Below are 19802 nucleotides of genomic sequence, written 5' to 3'. Positions count from 1 at the left end.
CTTCATTTGTAAATCCACTTACCTGGAACACAAAAGAAAAACAAGTTATTTTAATCTGGGATTAAAAAAATATGCATGAGTCTGTAGCAAGGAAGCACAATAAAGATAGGAAAGATGGAGGTAAAACAGATGAAAAAGTAATTTTATAATTAAATTTACAAATAATTTAAAAAAATGAGTGACTTCTAGTTCAATAGTGAAAGTAATTAAAGTATAAATAAATAATATATAATTATATATGTGCCAAATAAAACCAGTATACTACTGAACACATCTGAATCTGCAAGGAAGAACAACACAGTATAACCTCATGGTGGAAAAAGAAGGCCTCTGTATCTGGAGCACCACACTTAAGGTCCTTTAAACTTGGCCCTCCACCAGCAACTCAGTAGGTAGCCTGACATTTGTTTTCAACCTTGTGATCTCTCATCCCCACACCCTGAGGCTGCTGTACAGTGCCATGACACTGGTATCCCAAATACTCTTACCACCATGTCCTGGCAGTGGCAGAGCCTGAATCATTATCACGCTGTATTACTTACAGAAAACAACTGCCAGTGATGTTAAATCACCCTGTTGTTACCTCGTCTCTTCACATTTTTGCTTGTAGCTTTAGTCTGTAATTCTGCACTAAGATCCCTTCGATGTACACCATGTAGCTTTTAGCCTGTTCTATTGGAGGTACATGACAAGGTTTTGGTACTGGAGGAGCTGCAGGAGTGGCACAGGTTGAGTCTGTTTTGGCCATGATGGTAACTGGTAACAGTCTTGCTATCTTTATATAAACTACAAGTTTTTCATCTTATTTTCTCCCTCTGTCCTGTTGAGGAGAGGGATCGAGTGAGCAGCTAGGTGGCATCTGACTGCTGCTAAAGGCAACCCATGACACCTATAAAATTATATTACAAGAAAGCCTGCAGATACCAAAAAAAAATAGTCTTTTAAATATCTGTTATTACCCATGTTTATACAGAATTTAATAACCAGTTAGTGTGCTATACCCAACTCTAATTAAGTGTGCTCCAGCCAATGCCAACTGAATTATAAACAGTAACTACCAATGGGGAGCTTAAGTGGGTCTCAATGAAAAGTGTAATTATACTAGTAAGAAAGTGTCATCACTACATGCTGTGCTGGACATGATGCCCAGAGGAGACTGAGACCTGTCTGAGGTGCCCATTGTTCACAGCTGGCCACAGGGGAGAAATTTTCTTCTGTTTATTTATATTTTTGTTGCTTGTTTGTTCATTCATTCAACCTGGGTGCCTGAAATTGATGCATGCCATTAGCTGCAGATCCACAAAGGACCTGTAAGCCTCTCCCATTTCTGTTCTCCACACCATAAGTAATTGATACTCATTGGTTGTGTAAAGGTGAATAGGAAATGGAATAAGAAAATTGTAGCTCCTCCACAAATTATTTACAGTTAAAAGTGTGTTCATCCTCAACTGGCAGTCAGTGATTTACACCTAGGATCAGTTTGAGTGTCTGGAAGAGTGTTAACAGATTAAAAAACTCAAACAAACAAAATCCCTGCAAAACCATTCAGTCCATATTTTAATTCTTCCCAGAATATTTGAGTCACTGTTTTAATCAACAACTATATTTACAATATATGTTGTCTGTAAGAACGCCTGTGGGAAATAAAACTATAGGAAAATTTAATAATGGAAATCATTAAACTCTTTAAAAATGTACAAGCCACTATGATGAATAGGTAAAAAATCCACAGAGGGAAACTATGCAGAAGTAATCAATCACATATCATGATGTAATAGGGATACTTTTCTGATGATCAAAGAAATGAGTTTGTAAAATGCAATATAGAGATACTAATTAAGCAAGAATTATTCTTTAGGCATGTTCTTCACCAATTAAGTAAAAATTTGAGGTGTTTTGAGATCTGAATCATAAAAGAAAATCTGACAAGGAAATGATAGGGCTAATACAAGAACCTGCAGTGTACATAAATATTGTTATAAGAAGCAACATTTTCAGCCTTGCCTGATAATCAGTTTTGTATCTCGAGTAGAAAACAATGACTTGTACAATAAAGATTCTTCTCACACAGGGGCAAATTAAGCAAAATAAAAAGCCAAGAATCCTTAACTAAAAATTCCAATTACAAGCTTTCACGCTGTTGCAATGATCCCTTCCATGTGCCTACATGAATGTTACTGGTCAGTGTGGATTTATTGGCACCTAAGGGAAATATAATATGCTCTCCCATTGTTAGAACTAGCCAATAAAAAATGCAAAGTGTTTGTCATGCAACAATAGAAATATTATGCTATTTCAACACCTGCCATGCACATCTATATGGATCATGTTTATCTAGAGTCCAGATCATGTTAAAAGTGACCTGATGCAGAAAATAAGATTGGTATTTCATGGTTCCATGTTAGCTCTTTTATTCTTTTTTTTTTTTTTTTTCCCCTAATTAATTATACCAACAAGTAAAGCAGTTAGCTACTAATCAAACTAATGCTGTTAATTACTATAATTTAGCTGGGTATATGTGCTGGTTTTGACTAGGATAGGGTTAATTTTCTTCATAGTTCCTAGTATGGGACTGTGTGTTGGATTTGTGCTGGAAACAGTGTTGGTAAGACAGGAATGTTTTAGGTATTTCTGAGCAGTGTTTACAGAGATTCAAGGCCTTTTCTGCTTCTCACAGCACCCCACAAGCGAGTAAGCTGGGGGTCCACAAGAAGTTGGGAGGAGATGCAGATGGGACAACTGACCCCAACTGACCAAAGGCATGTCCTTTTTACACTCAGCATATAAAGCTGGGGAAGAAGATGGAAGTGGGGGACATTCAGAGTGAAGGTGTTTGTCTTCTCAAGTAACTGTTATGCATGATGGATCTCTGTTTTCCCAGAGACAGCTGAACACCTGCCTGCTGAAGGGAGGTGGTGATTGAATTCCTTGTTTTGTTTTGTTTGCGTGCACAGCTTTTGTTTACTTATCAAACTGTCTTTATCTCAACCCATGAGTTCTCTCACTTTTTCAATTCACTCCCCCATCCCACCAGGGAGGAGTGAGCAAGTGGCTGTGGTGCTTAGTTGCTAGATGGGGTTAAACCACAGCAGTATAATTTTGTGGTATAACTATAATTTTATAGAGATAGTAGTTAATACTAACAAGCAAGTAGTTATTCTGTGTGTAATGAAATATACATGACCTTAGCATAATTACATAGTGTAGAAGAAGACAGAATTGTTGAAAGGAGGAGTACCGAAGGGTATTTAAAAAATCACCAAATATTAATTACTGATATTAAAAGAAATGCAGACTTGCAGTTTATGTAAATCACTGGATATATGATAAATTCAGATGTGGTATGAACCATGGACAAAAGCAAGGCATAGAACGTGTTAACAAACATATAAAGTGACCACAGCAGATCCTAGATTAAGGAGAAAGAAACCATAAATGTCATACTCTTTTCTTGGCAAAGAAGAAGAGATCCCATCATCAACATCATACTTGTCCCAGCAAAACACTTGGATCACCAACAACTCACTCTAAATCCCCTCCCCAACTTCATCTAATGACATTTGGACATGAAAACCATAGTAAGGCATAACACCAAAGACAGGGATAGATAGCAGAATTCTTATATAAGTTTGACTTCTATATAATTTGAACAATTGTTACTATAATTGAAACTGTAATAATAATAATAATAATAATAATAATAATAATAATAATAATAATAATAATAATAATAATAATAAATATTCCAGTCAGCAAACTTTTGTTTGTTTTCCACTTTGAAGAAGCTATGTGCCTTTGAAGGTTTTTTGAAATGGCTCTTCTGCGCAGACAAATTATCATGTGATTTTTTTTACCTAACTTTAGATATCTAAAATATTATCTTAGATACAGACATTAACACTAAACACCCTTTATAGCCATGAAAGTGAAATTAGGATATAATGGACTCTTTGACCTATGTTAAACATCTATATTAGGATGAAATGAAGTAGCCTAGAAGTCCCCGTTTCTCTAAGTTGATTAGAAAGGTAGTGTAGGTGACTAGCTGATGTCGACATTTAATCAAACAAAACCCACACCAATTATCCTTAGGTTTGAATGTAATCTTAATATATTTTAACTCACTTTGCACAAGATACAACATGATTTCAACAATTTCAAGTTCCTTCCCCCAAACTTGGAAAAGTTCACATTCATGTTTGAACACATATATCCTCTATTTTAACTACGCAACTTCCTATTTTTATGACATGTGGTTGCACACTGCTATTAATGTTTGCAGATCACTGCCTGTGTTGAGTCCTGGCATGATAGATAAGAAAAATTATGTATTAATAGACTAGAAGAAACTTTCACTCTGAGGAACAGAGATATACAGTGCCTCAACTTTCTCACTATATTGTTTGCAGCTAGGCTGTAATGTCTTCAGGAATTCAAGATCCCCACTTCTTTTAGATGGCCTCTGTTCTAAATCATCCAGTCTGTCAATCTGTTTGGCAGATACCTTCTTTTCTCTTAGCTTCCTCCTCATGCATTTAAGAAAGATAACCCTGGGACAAAAGCATTTATGTTTTTCCTTTATATTTAATCTCCTGTCTTCTGACATGCTCATTCCACACCTTATTTCTTTGATCTGAGAAACCTGTGGTTTGCTAGTTCACAAGATCATTCAGAGATGTTGGAGAAAACCAATTTTTTCTATAGTCTTCATTCATACCACAGTACCAGCCTGGTCCTGGCTGAATAGAAATCATCCAGATAGATACACTGTCAATCTGGAGCTTTTAGTATAAGTGTCCTGGTATGGGAGCCAAAGATCAGGTAAGTGTACCACACAGGATCAAAAATGGTATTAGCTGTCTGTGTGTGGACAACTGAATGAGTCCAAGGGGTTTGTTTTAGGGAGAGCTGAACTGCCCACTAGATTTCATTGCTCTATTCTCCCAGCATTCAGTTCAGGTTCCCAAACACTGGTATCTAGTATCACTCAAGGTGCCCCAGGGCTCTCCTTGTCTCCAGCTCCTGTTTCAGAAAGCATGGATCTCCCCTAATCCTATATCATACCGCTGGGCACCATGTAGGTGCCTTGAATAACTTCAGCTATCTTTACACAAGAGTACTATGTAGGCAACTTAATTTAGGGAGTCAGACTAGACCCAAGCCTCATCCTGATTGTCCAGAACAGTAACATCAACAAAAGTATAATACATGTACATGTTCTCAGTTTATGCATTATAATAATATTTGGGGAAAGTGCAGTTCACTAGCAAATGGCTGATTGAAGAGAAGGTTTTGAACATTTTTTTTCTTTTTTAATCTCTTACGAAAATATTTTCAAATTCCTTTATGTTACAATTCTATTACTTGTTCTGAAGTTGGGAGTTAAATCTTTCATCCACATGTAATAACACTTCTGAACCCCTGAAATCAGTAAAGCCATACAGATATTCATATAAAAGTTTAAATGTTACTTTGTCTTCAATTTGAATTTCTGTTGTACAGTGAAGACAGATACTGAAAGGAAGCTGTATAACTTAGGTATTCATTTATGAAACAAGAAGCTAAAGACCTTGCAAGATTTTCTTCCTGAAGAAAACTTTGCTATCAAAAGTGGCTAGTACTTTTAAGTGGCCATTATAGAGAGAAGAGAAAAAAAAAAAAAATTAAAAAAAAAATTAAAAAAAGGCAATTCAAAATAAAACAGTGATTAGATTTTTCTGAAATGGCAACAAAGGGATTAAAAGCAGAAGGATTTAAAAAGTCTGTTTGACTAATATTCTGAACATGTTCATTCAAAAATAAGAAGAAAACTGAAAAAATATCCTAAGTGCTTCTGTCTTTTGGTTTTTTGTTTCTTTTTTCTAGCAGCGATGATGCAGAGTAAAATCAATATTGTTACCAGGGCAGTAAATGAAGGACATGGAAAGCTGATATTTAAAGAAGATAGTGGGACTCAACTTCTAGGTATTATTTCTCTTTCTAGGATGGATTGGCTATAAAGTTAAGCGAATGCATTAGGGCCAGACTGCAGCCATGTTGACAAGGCTGCTATACAGGTCTGAATAAGCATCCAAATTAACAAAGATATATGTGTAAAGCAGTGGACAAGAAAATGTCTCAGAGGCTTTGGAAAAGCAGTCATCAGTAGTATGAGTTCTTGCTGGAATAAGAAAGATAAAGATTATTTACTTCCTCCTACCTTTTTTCTTTTAAATATATGTTCATCACCCATATAAACATGCTAAACCTTTGTTGTTTATTTGTTTTCAGGTTTAAAATGATCTGTAAGTGTCTGAACTACATTTTAGACAAACCCAAGTTAAGAACTGGGACATTGCCAGGTCACTTATGTTGGGACAAACTGTGTAAGCAGTCATATCTCATTTGTATACTTTTTACATTAAAATATATATGAAAGTCTGTCCCACAATACAGTATAAACAGACACAGCTTTTCCTTAGACTTTCCACCATGTCTCTCAAAATAGTATATGCATGTCTTTGTTTATACCTGTAAACATAATTGCTTGTTCTGCTTTCAAGTGTTTAATTTCTTTTCCCAGTTCTCTATCTGTCACAAACAGGTATCACTTCATTCACAATTGGTCTCATGAAAACTGGTTTTGGCCAAACCTTTGCTTGGCATTTGCCCCAGGACTAATACATTGGAGTAAGTTTCTTTTTTTCTAATTTTGCAATTCATGAAAATATTCCTTCCATTTGTTCCCAACACTACCATTAACTGACCCATTAGCTTCATCCACTTGTGTGACTTATGGTAGCCATTAATACTTGCCGTGAGACATTCCATTGCAGTTGATCATATTGAAATGAAAAGGACAATATTCAGACAAAATGTTTAGACCAAATATTTGGAAAAAAATGGTACATGTATGTGATTAGATGTATAATTTATTTTTTCTTAATAACAACTCATTTTCTACCTCACTTGAACTCTAGTTTCTAAGTAGCTAACTAGAAGCACTGAAATTACATATTCTGTCTGTGGATTTAAAAAAAAAAAAATCATTTCTTCATCAATGATCAAAGTGCTTCTGCTGCCCATGCCATCACTACTCAATGCATATATAGCAGCCACTGCTTCCCTATCTAATCTTACATAGATCTCTAGGCAAAATGATACCTGAATTTGTTGTCTTATGATTATTCTCTGGAACACACACTAAATGCTTTTGTGGTTTCACTCTGTACTTATAGCACCTCTAGCCATCATCTCTTCAGAACTACCAGCAAAAAGAAAAACAAACAAAAAAAAAGAAAAACAACAACAACAACAACAACAACACCAACACCAAACAACCTTCTAAGTGCTCCAGGAAGTAGTTCTGCTAATACACTATTTGGCAATTTTTTCTGAGTCAATACTCAAATATTTCTTAGTGTTATATCCTATATTGTTTAGAAGAGACATGTAAAAACAAGTTACAGGCAAGTAACATCCATTAATGTTCCAATAACACATTTTTGTTATGAGTTAGCCCTTTTTATTTAATAGACATAAATTAAATAGTTTTGGTTGGTTGTTTTGTTGTTTTGAGGGTTTGTTTTTTTTTTTAACACTACACATTTGTATAGTTTCAGTAGGAAGAAAAATTATTTACTTTCAGTGCTGAATTTTTGGGAGTGACTGTGTTGAAAAGAAGGTTAAGAATATTTTTAAGCAACTAGTCACTTGCTTTCTACTTGATTCAGTTGGCTTCTCCAACCACCTGGAAATCTGTTCTAAAATTCTGAAGTCAAATATACATTTATGGAAAACATGATGTATAATGACAATCTTTTCCCCATTCAAATAGGCAACTAAAGGCTCATTTCACAAGCATCATAACCTAAGCATCTGTGCTCTTGCCCCCAAATAATTTGTGATAAGAAGCACAGAAGAGCTTGGTCCTTATGAGGCTCAGAATCCTCACAGCTACTTTTTACATCATTGTCAGTGGATCTGAAATTCATGTATCTAACCTGGGAACTAAATTGAACCTGGAGCAAATGGGAAGAGCTAGTTTAGTTGATGATTCACAACATCCAGTAGCTGTTGTGAGAAAACATCTAGAACCTCAATAATTATTTCCTCATTCCCTGATTAGTGGGAATAATCCATTATTATCTTCCTACTTACATCCAGACAAATAAAACAATAAAACTTCTGTTTATCATCTATGTTTCAAGTCCAGATATCACAACCAATATGAGTTTAGTACAGCATAACATAGATGTCATCTCAGTCAGTAGAACAGGCATTTTATATGACCTAACATACTTACCTGTTATCTGTCCAAAAGCTCGTTCTGCTTCTGTCATTTTAAACTAGACAGAGCCCTGTATGAAGTAAACAATCTGAATAGTCTTGATACCATTTCCTACTAATACATTTTAAGGTAGTTTTAGTGGGCTTCCCTCATGTGCTGACTTGTGAAATAAAATCAGTCTATCCTTCCTTGATCAAAAGAAAACTGATTCTTTTCCATTTATTTAGTAAAGCATCAGTTTTTAGATTGTGATTCTTGCAATGTCAATAAGATATTTCTATACCCTTTCCCCACAGAGTTTAAGAACAAGCTGATGTTGAATATTAGGGTATTCTTTTTAAAAAGCAAATCCTACTCTTGAATGAATTCACTCCATTGCCTCATTGGCTTTCTATTTATGTATCATGTTGCTAATTTCTTAACAGCAGCTCTCTCCATCTTTCCTAAGTAGTTTGAAAAACACTGAAAACCTGAAATCATGCTGCAGTACTGTTGTTTACATTTGGCATAGGGTAATTTGAAAGACTCCAGTTTTTTAAATGTCACATGGCAATAGAAAAAGACCAGCAGAAGGCTGATAGCCTTAGGAACCAGTTTTACAAGTAAAACAATCTTCTCTGAATCCCTCCCTTTGTTTGTTTAAATGTTGGCAGCACAGTTGTATTCTTGGCGAATTCACATATCTCTATTTGTCCTCTATTTCCAAGAATGAAAAAACTGTAAAATTACTTATAGATTTGTTTTTACTCCTTTCAGCATGAGCAATAAAGCTTGAAGATCTGTGATTTTGGCTGCTTTCACTCCTTGTTTCTCATATTTTATAAATGCTAAATAGGAAGAATAGGAAGAATAAATAGAAGAATAGGAAGAAAAAGAAAAGGAAATTACATCCAACTGCTATAAGCTGTGGTTCTACATGGCAGAGCTAAGGAAAAGTGAGGAAATGAAAACATTCAGCTTGAATTTTTATCCACTATCAGCTAGAGTACATCTGCTGAAACCAATTGAGCAATAACATCAATGTAGGTCAAAAGCGAAAAAGTATAACTAGTAATTGTTTCCAGAATGAGTTCTAGACTGAAATAGATTCAAAGAAGAAAATGGAACAGAAAATGAAGGTTCAAACTGCAATATCCTGTAATTCTGGATTTTATAGTCTTGGGTGCTCACTTAACATTTAATAAGACATCAGCATTTCTACATGCTGTGCAGCCCAATTTTACATCTGTCAAGTCCCTGCAAGTATTCATGAACTATTTGAGATTAGTGAGCTGAGGTATGAAAATGCAAATTTTGGAAGTATATATTTTCTGGAGGGCAGAAAGAACCCTGGCAAAGCATGCTTTGGAAATGAGTTCAGTATTACAAGCTCAAGACCTCTTATCACCAATCAGGAGGAAAAAAAAAGTAAAACTGGAGCTAAAATAAATATGCTGATACAAAAATTCTGTAAAGGTCAAGATCAAGTTCTCTTTGAAGTCAAGATTTAAAAGACAAAATGGAACTGAGGCTTTAGGGGAAGACTGAAAGCATCTGTCCAGCATCTCATGATAAAATTATTAAATGTAATTAGTTTACTTTTTCTAAAATTGCAGATAATAGGCAGTAGAAACAGCAGAAATTAAGGTGATATGCATTTTATGCATTGTATGTTGGCTGCTCCCACCAAAGCCCCCAGGTATTTCCTGCACAGACTGGGACATACTACAGGGTGTTAGGTTTATGAGTCGTCTTGAGCTACTTGTGAGGAGCAGCAAGCAGGGGCTGCTCCATGAGGGCAAGTGACCTGGGAGATAAAGGTGATGTGAGGTTGACAGGGCAACAACTCATCAACAGCCACAAAGCCTTGCTACAAGAGCAGGGATGGTAATGGTGGCTGGGGCAGCTGAATGCCCAGTGATCACTGGGCAAATCGATAGTGACCAGGCAGGTTTGAGGCCAAGCTAAGAACTCAGGTCACCGTGGCAAGGCTGAGGTAAGCACAAAATAAAGCCTGGCACAGCGTGTCTCTGATGTATCTCAGGCAAGGACTAAGGGCCTGAGCCTAAATGCAAGAAGTCGCAGAAATAGAGGCCCAGGGGAGGCAGCTGACAGCTCTCCTGTAGTATATCACTTTCTACTTCTCACTTTCTGGAAATTTATCTGTGTTTATAGAGGTCTGATCCAAGGTCACACAGCTGCACTACATCATAGCTGGTTTTCAACACAAGCAGCCAAACCCTGGGGAAGAGGTTGCAAAGAATTATGGAAAAAGACAGTTGTAGGCTGATCAGGTCAGCTGGAGTCTCTTGGTGAACTCAGGATTTTGACAGATAAATTTTGTATTATCCAAAAACTAGAAGGTTATGTATTTTTCCTCAGTGTTGCTTCAAGTAGATCCTTAGATAAACACAAGAGAAAATGTAGTGAAATTTTGATTTAATCAGTTACTTCAGAAAATTTTAACCTCAGGAAGCTAATTCAGTTTGATTCTAGGATTTCTTGCATACCTAATTTCCCTACAGTTTCTATTATTTTAGCAGTAGAATATTTCTACGTAAATATATTTATCCAGGAAGAGGATTTTTTCATATCTGTCATCTGATTCTCAGGCTACCTCATTATTCCCACCTTTGTCTGTATGTCAGAGGTCTGCACCATTACCAAGGCTCAGAGGAATATTCTGTCCTTGTCTTGAGTCTGTCATTCACTGCATGTGTGTATCTAGAACATTTGACTCCTGTGGTACTGAGGAAATCTCAACTTGGTCTTCAGCAGGAATCTTGTGGAGAAGTCCTATTTAGCTTTAGGATTTACAGAGAAAATGATGTGCAAGTCTTGTCTAAACCCAGAAATAGCCGTATTTTATTTTTCTAAACTAAAATGCTGTCAGTGCAATCATTTGTTTAGTCTCAGTGATCAAAAACATGTTCTATACACAGCAAATGAGCACAAGTTTGTATTTGAATGTGTCTGATCAAATTCTATAAACAGAAAACCCTGAACAGTAAACTCTAAATAAGTTGACTGCGTCATGTTAAGTAACAGATATAAAGACTGGGAATATTTACATGTATGTAACTTGTGTCTGAAAAAACATGGTTGATCTGTGAAAGACCTCCACCGCAGTTATATTAAACCAAGCTCTGCATGTATCTAAAAGTAAGAATGGACAATGAAAGTCATAATCTGTGTAGAGTATCCAGAGATCAAAGAGGACAGTAAGACTCATTTCCCTGAAGAAATCCAGCCAAACTGGCACTAGCAGTAATGTTTGCTGTATTACATAGCCCTAGAGGGTTACATAATTTTACTACATAACAGTTAGCAGTAATTCCCTGAAAAATATTTTTAATAAATGTGTTTATGTTGTCTGCTCCATAACTTCTCAAAGTCCTTGACCTACAAGCCTGTAACTGAAAATAAAGAGTTATAACTCTGCTCTAGAACTCCCCCTCATACAAAACATAGGATTCAAAACATTGTAGAATACATGTACCATTCATTTTAGAAGGATGAGTTAAATGAAAGCTTTATATTACTTTCAAAGTATAGAACTTTGCTTCTGTTAAGAACAGATGAAAATTCCCAGAGAAAATAAATTCTTCCAAGTAAATTTCTCAAGTCCACATCTAATAAAACATTTGAAACCATGATACATTTATTTAAATGATGAAAACACAGACTGTGAAGAAGGCCATTTGCCACCGCCATCAGTATTGAGCTTTCAGTAACTAGCAAAGGTCCATATTTGTCAACCAAATGGCTATTCCATTTCTAAAAGGACTTTACTGTTGCTATAAAGAGATGCATAGAATACATACATATATATATATATATATATATATATATATGCTTAGTTGTCTTTTATTTTCCTAACTCAGCTTTTTTTATTTAACCATGACCGAAATGTTCTGGAGGCAATATATCTGATTTATCAGGCTTGTCTCTGAAAAGTTCCATGAAATGTCCATTTACAGTACTGTGTGGTCCTATTAAAGATTTTTTCAAGCACTAGTTTTTCCAAAGTGTGCACACGTAGTCAAATATTTTCCCTACATCTGTAATACTCTCTGTTTTATAATAGCATGAGACTCACAGACACTGCATACTATGTGCAAGGAAAGAGAAAAAAAAAAAAAAAGTTCTGTTTAAAGAGCAGTCTCAGAAATGTGTGAATAAAATATAACCGAATAAATGAAGTCTGAGTGATTCAAATGACTATTGACCATGGGTATTTAATGTATTTTCAATGTGCTAATAACACAAGTGAATGAACCTTATGTTAAAAGAAGCTGTGTTGGTAAATATACCAATATAAGATGTTAAGTATAATTAGAAAAAATATCCTGTGTTTGTAATTAGTAAAGGAAATTTGGGGAAGAAAAAGATGGTATTTTGAAATTTAAAAGTCAAATATTGGAAATACAGCTGGAAGGCTTTAATGAAGGAATGAAAAAATTCTCCATTCCTGTCTACAGCTGTTGAAAAATCAGACTTGTTATGCAGAGGGTCTTAATCTGTTGGGGTTTACATCTCCCTAAATTTTACTTTGAGATTCAGATGTGAACAGAAATCTCAACATAAAATTATTCTAGACCAGTGAGCTTGAATGAATGAATTTTTACATAGAAAAAAACAGGTGAACCCATTTAAAACTCAGAAATCACAAAGCACTCCTAAGGTGTTCAATATTTCTGTGAAAGTAGATAAAGACAGACCTTAGAGTTTTGCTGGATCTTAACATACTCCATATACTGGAAAGACATTGATACACACCAGGGCAAGCATAGCAGAGGGCTGCTGGGATGATTGGGACTGTAGCACTTGCTGTGTTAGGAAAGCCTGAGGGACCAGGACTTGCTTAGACTGGAGAAGAGACAAATTGGGGTGGATCTAACAGCAGCTCCCCAGCACCTATGAGAAGCAAATCAAGGAGACAGAGGCAAGCCCTTCACAGTAGTGTGTAGCTGGAGGATTAGAGACAATGGTCAGAAGTAGGCACAACATGGACTTGGATTGAATTTAAAGAAAAGTTTTTTTTCCCCATGAGGAGTGGTGGAAGATGTTTCCTGGAGAGGTTGTACAGTCTTTGTCCTTGGAGGTTTTCATGACCTGACTGGACAAAGCCCTGAGCAACCTGGTCTGACTTCACAGCTGCCCCTGAGGTTTCTTCTCACCTGAATTATTCTACAGTCCTATGGTTCCAAAGAACTACAGTCTCTCAGCAAACTTCTGTGAAAGACATAGGAACATTTTAAAGCTCTCTTGTCAGTGTCTGACTCATGTTGAGGATGATGTCACCTTTAGCAGTTAATCTAGTAGTCTGGATAGTAAAAGACTGTACATTTTATCATGTTTCTTTTTCAGTAGAGAGAATAAGTTGATTTAGAGCACAAATCCTCTCACCTTTTTAGATGACTACATTAGAATAAATTGAATTGCACAAAAGGTATCATGCCCATATATCTCCAACTACTTTATAGAAACCTGGGAGAACTAGCTTGGATCTATATGTTTACATCTGAACACCATGTGTCTGTAACACTCCTCCCTAGTAAACATGTTAATATTCCAAGGAAAACTGATAGACATACAGAGGTCTCAAAAATAAATACATTGCTATATGTTTTATGTGAGTAGATAGCCAGGTAGAGAACTGACATTATATCTGACTGATGTATTCTGTCAAACATGCAAGGTTTGCCTGTTGTCACCAAAATTATCAGTGTGAGGAGCTATTTTCCTCATGCTGATAGCATTACTTCACAGTTACTGCTAATTCAATCAGTTCAAGAACACTAATCCAAAAGAAACTAGGCACTGTCAGTTGTGACATTCATTGAATGGCTTATATGACAGACCCTTTCTTTAATTTAGTTCTCAGAAGAGACTCTTCCCAAGAAAAGAAATTACTCTCAAAATTCTAGGAGCTGAGTAAATGACACTGTGACCTGAAAGTTACTTTTTAAAAAGAAATGTTACAGGAAAAAGAAAATAATTTATTCAATGAATTAGATGACAGAAAATAAATGTCAAAAAATACAGTAAGGTATTGGAGTTTAGGCAACTGGATGCTACAGTAAAGAGCTGAATTTTAGTCATATTTCTGCCATGGGCTCTTATGCAATTGGTTATGCTGAAAATATTTTCATGGTCAAAAGTAGAACACACTTGATACTGGGAGTCAAGAATTTATTATTGATCTCATTAAATTTTTAACAGTCTAATTGTCCAAACTGTTAGTTCAGTGTCAGTAACGTATACTCATAACCCCTTTTATACCTAAAAAGATTAATAACAATACAGTTAAAACTCTTACATAGAAGAAAGCCTTCATGCTATCTACCACATTTCTGGTGTTACACTCAAATTTCCAGTGTTCATCTGAGTCATAGGGCTGTTGATTTGAGTCAGAGAGGTCTAAAGCCAGTCATCCGCATCCTGTAATCTTTGACAGGTGATGTTCATGGTAGGAGCTTCTTCCTCTCCCGCAGGAAGAGACTGATGTTGATGGTTTCTTCTTCCTCAGCTTTGAGACTCCATGGTTTTATGTTAATGTTATCTGAAAACAGTATACATACATGTTCTGTCTTTTCACTGGTTCCCAATCATTCTGTTTTTCTACTCTCATCTCTAAAACTGGTTTTACCTTAACAACACAAGGATGCACTTCAGTGGCCTGGGACCTGATATCATCCTGTGTTTGCCTTATATCATGCTATATTTTATTCTGGAGTCATAGACAGTTCAGCCAACACAGAATAACTGCTTGTTTTGTGTTTTGGATTGATGACTAAAAAACCATGTGTTTTGGATTCATGGCTAAACCAGTGTGGATACACTAGTGTTTTGACTGTTGCTGGGCTGTGCTTGCACAACATTAAGATCTTTTCCTCACTCTTCCCCCCAGTGAGTGGGCTGGGGCTGTGCAGGAGGTTGGGAGGGGACACAGCTGGGACAGCTGCCCCCACTTGACCAAAGAGGTATTCCATACCACAGGACATCACAATGAGCAATAAGACTGGGTGTGATGGGGGTGTTGTTATCCAAAGGTAGCTGTTGCTCAGAGACTGGCTGGGCATCAGTCTGTTGGTGGGAGGTGGTGAGTGACTATCTTTGCATCACTTCTTGTCTTTTTTATATTTCCACTTCAGTTATTAAACTGTCTTTTTCTTAACACACAATTTTTCTCATTTTTGCCCTTCTGATTCTGTCCTCCATTCCACTGGAGAGGAGGGAATGAGCAGATGTGTGGGGGTTTATCTGCTGGCTAGGGACAACTCACCAGTTAAAGTTTTTGGTTTTTCTTTTTTTTAATATAAATTTGTGTGTGTGAGCCAGTGTGTGTTTCTGTGCATTTACATAATTATGTAACTATAAATCACCAAATATTATTGCTACTAAATTACAGGACTTGAAATTAACTCTGTTATCCAATTTAATAAGTAATTAAATTTAATAGGTCTCCAAAATGTATTGTCTGAAGTGAAAAAATGATGATTTAACTTACTCATACTTGTTCATTGATTTTGACATTTGTTTACTACAAAATTCCATTTTATTTACATGAAGTAGACTTGACTTAAATGATCAAACTGAAAACTAATATTGTGAGTAATCCCATTGCAGTACCTGATGGCTGAAACTGTGTTTGCATGGTTTCATAATTTCTCATGTAATGTGTAATAAACATATACCAGTATAATTTAGCTCAACTGAAATACTACAAAAATATTAATCTCATAATACTCTCTCAAGAGAAGTTTTCCATTTTGCCATTTTAAATTTTTTATCTCACGTCATATGAAATAGTGTAGAATCTACAACATTACTATTTTAAAGAAAATGAAAACAGAAAAAAAAAAAATCAAAAGTCTTTCCCTTTCAGGAAAAAAAAAAAAAAAGAAGAAAAAAAGAGACAAATTGATGTCACTCTTTGTTTATTTATAGGGCACACTGATAGGTTTAAGCAACTCCGTTCTAAATGCAAATTCCACTTTTAATTTATAAAAATATCAAATATTAGAGATAGCACACAGAAAATATTTAAGAGGCCTGTGATATATTTGCATGGTCTTCAAAACAAGCAATATTGACTGGATTTGCTGAGAAACTAGTCTTTAAGTTGTGCAGGTTAGACAGAGGAAATTTTATTTGTTTATTTGAGGGAAGGAGAAATTACAAGTTTGGATGTAAGGCTCTCACATATATATATATATATATATATATATATAAAATTTATTTATTTTAATTTTTTTTTTTCTTTCTTTCTTAAATTGACCACACATAGCTCCCTGTCTTAACAAGAGTAAGGACTGTAAGGCTCAAAAATTCTAATTTTAATATGGAGGAAAAATAATTCTAGACTGACAGGCAGAATACAAATTTAAAACATGGTTAAGTCATAAAACTCAATAGTGGTTTTTTTTTTCTTAAGTCTATTTATCCTCCTAAAACTCTTTTATCTTTTCTTGATTGGCAAGATTTCTTGATAAAATAATGCAAAAACTTTTACATTGATCAAACCAGTTATTTCAAGGACTTCAGATGTCAATAAATCTATAAAACTATTACAGTTTGAGTTTCTTCTCAAGTAGTATATTTTGCCCTTGTTTTGAGACTGAACTGAAAGTATTGACTGAGAAGACATTGTTTATCTGTTTATCATTATTAAACTAGTTGAATCTTAAAGAACAATGAATATCTAAAAGTTTAAGCATGTCTAAACTAACGTAAATAATATCTAAATTAATTAAAACAGGAATACATGGACAATATTTCTTGAAGGACAAAAAGGGAGAGGAAAGGAAAAAGCAATAAAGAAGAAAACAGCATCCTGCTGTCAGGAAGATTCAGAAGTTTAATTACAAACTTACCTATAACTTTTCCAAAACCACTGAGACAAATACAATGAATAACATGAGCAGCCCTCATAAGCTAAAATTTTTCAAGATTTAGAAATCTCTGTTCAGCTCTCTAGCATTGAGTCTAAACAGTATGGGCATTTACTTAGAATAAATCAATATTTCACTAAGTAGTTCAAATTACATAAAAATAAAGATACATGCTTTATTATGACAACTGTAGCTCAGAAACAAAATAAATAAGTGATCTATAAGCCCCAGAAATGTGGTTTATTAGTACTACATCTTGCAGAAATTACAGTCAGATCTTTTAACAATGTTCACTTGGTAGAGCCTGTATGTATACAAGCACATATGTTTCTGAAAGCTTCAACTTTCCATTTGCTGATTGTAAGAATAATCTTAGAAAAGGAGTGTGGTTTCCTAAGACTGACAAGGATTTTCACTTTGGAACAGACCCTAAACTGTATTAGAAGGCCAAATGGATTTTTTGTTATGATTTCATGCACAGTAAGATATATGAAAGAGATAACTGCATCAGCTTTTCACTGACAGAGAAGCTCTTTGAGCAATTATATTTTTCTTCTGTGAAGACCAGACTGTAGCCCATAAAGCAGACTGGAAAAAAAAAAAAAAAAGTATGTTAGATACAGCCACAGATGGTTGCACAGGAAGCAATAAAAATAAAACCACTGTATCTTGTCACTACAAGGATAAAAGGGTGGATGAGAACTAAATAAAAAATCCAACCCTGGAAAACAGCATCAGAGCCAATAATATCAGGCAGAATGAGCATGGATCTAGCATGTGAATCTTTTTTCCCAAAATTTGCAATGTAGAACATCTGAGGAAACTAAAAAGCAGAAAATAAATTACCAAATTTTCAGTTTTCTTCTGTGGCTACCACTTTGTGCAGTAGATGTGCAGTGCACATTTAGTAGCCTGCCTAGATATAAAGAAACATAAAAGAAGTCAAGAAAGGGAAAAGTACAGGAGGTGGGGAAAAGGCGATCATATTTTAGGTAGAGCTATAATCCACTGGACACATATTTTGCAAATGCTATTCACATTGAACAGTTACACTCATTAAGGTTGGTAAAATTTGACCCTGGAAATGCTAACAGGGTGCTGCTGCATCCAATCACATTAATTTTTAGACACAGCTGGATGCTAAAGTTGTTGCATTGTCTTAATGTAACTGAAAAAAAAAAAAAAATACAGAAAAATGTGTTATCAATAATTTTTTGATCATCCTGACTAACTCCATGCTCCCCTTTCAGTAAACCATTTTCCATGATAACATCATACCCTAAATTAATACTTGCCAGAGAAATTTAGAAAGAAGAGCATGGCAGTGTTCACCAGCAGATCAGAAGATGAAGTTAGGTGTAGTAAAGAAGAATGCAAGCAAATCAATGATAATTTTAAAATAACCAAGCTTCCACATTCAATTTTTTAAAGTGCTTTTAAGAAAAGATTTTAAAATGTCTGAATATTAAGAATTAATGAAGACCAGGTTACTGTAGCTGTTGATAGAAGTAGATATGAAAATATTTGGAAAATTTTAGCATATGTAAGTCAGCAGGTCAGTATGATTTGAAACCCATTGTGTTAAGGGAATTAGTTAATGAACTTACTGAACCACTTGCAGTTATATAGCAGGCTTTATGGAGCTACAAGAAAATACCAAAGGAGTTTAGTAAAACAGAGAAATAGCAGTGAAATCTCTAATTAGACTTTAGTTCAGTATGCTAGAGGAAACAGAGGTTTCTCTGCCTGTACAATTTAAATCTCAGTTAGAGAGAAACTGAAATTTAGTCCAAAGTGAAGTATGCTGAAGTTAATGAGATGGCAGAAACAACTTGTTTTGATTTCAGTAAGCTTGATATCAAGCACACCTTGCAAAAATAATGGTGGATTTAAAAAAAAAAAAAAAAAAGAGAGAGAGAGAGAGAGATTGAGAGATTGCCCTGACCAGAGTGGTTCTTGCTCGGTAGTTCTCTGACTCAAACCAAAAAGGAATATGGTGCCGAAATCAAACAACTCTTTAGTTATCCTCTCAGAGATGCAGAGCAAACACAGAGAAAAAGCACAGTCATATGTTTACTAAGATTAATAGTCAAACTCTCAGTCTGAGGCAAGAACAGGATAATCATTTTAAAACTCATTCATAATGAAGATTAATATAGGAGCTGGAGTTACAAGTTTCTTCTATATTAAACTACTTTTAGAATTCTATTGATTACCTTTCTCTGAGGAAATGTAACTGGAATTACTTTAAAATAGCTGGATTTCTAGAGGCCTCAAGTTCATTATGACTTCCAAGATTTATATCTGTCATTCCAGAAGAGCAAAGGCAGCAAAAGATAGGAGAAATATGAACTGAGGAATTATGTGCTTATCAGCAATTTTAAGAGATACACACAATTCCTCATACTGATGCTGAGGTTATTCTGACTCTCATACTTTGTCTCTGACAATGAGAGCTCTTCTATCAGAGTTCATTTTAATCCTCTTTCTGGAAAAAGATTATTTTATTGACAGAAAGCACTAGAACAAAAAAAAATGTTTAGAACTGGGTGGTGGTTACTAGGAGATACTAGAGCAGCAGGTGGGGAAGAAACTTTTCAGTTAGAATAGATAAAAATTACTGAGGTAAAAGCATTTAAAATAACAAAATAAAACAA

The sequence above is a fragment of the Athene cunicularia genome, assembly GCF_003259725.1.
Source record: "Athene cunicularia isolate RWA chromosome 1 unlocalized genomic scaffold, athCun1 chr1_part1, whole genome shotgun sequence".
Lineage (NCBI taxonomy): Eukaryota > Metazoa > Chordata > Aves > Strigiformes > Strigidae > Athene > Athene cunicularia.
Note: the sequence above shows the minus strand (reverse complement) of the source record.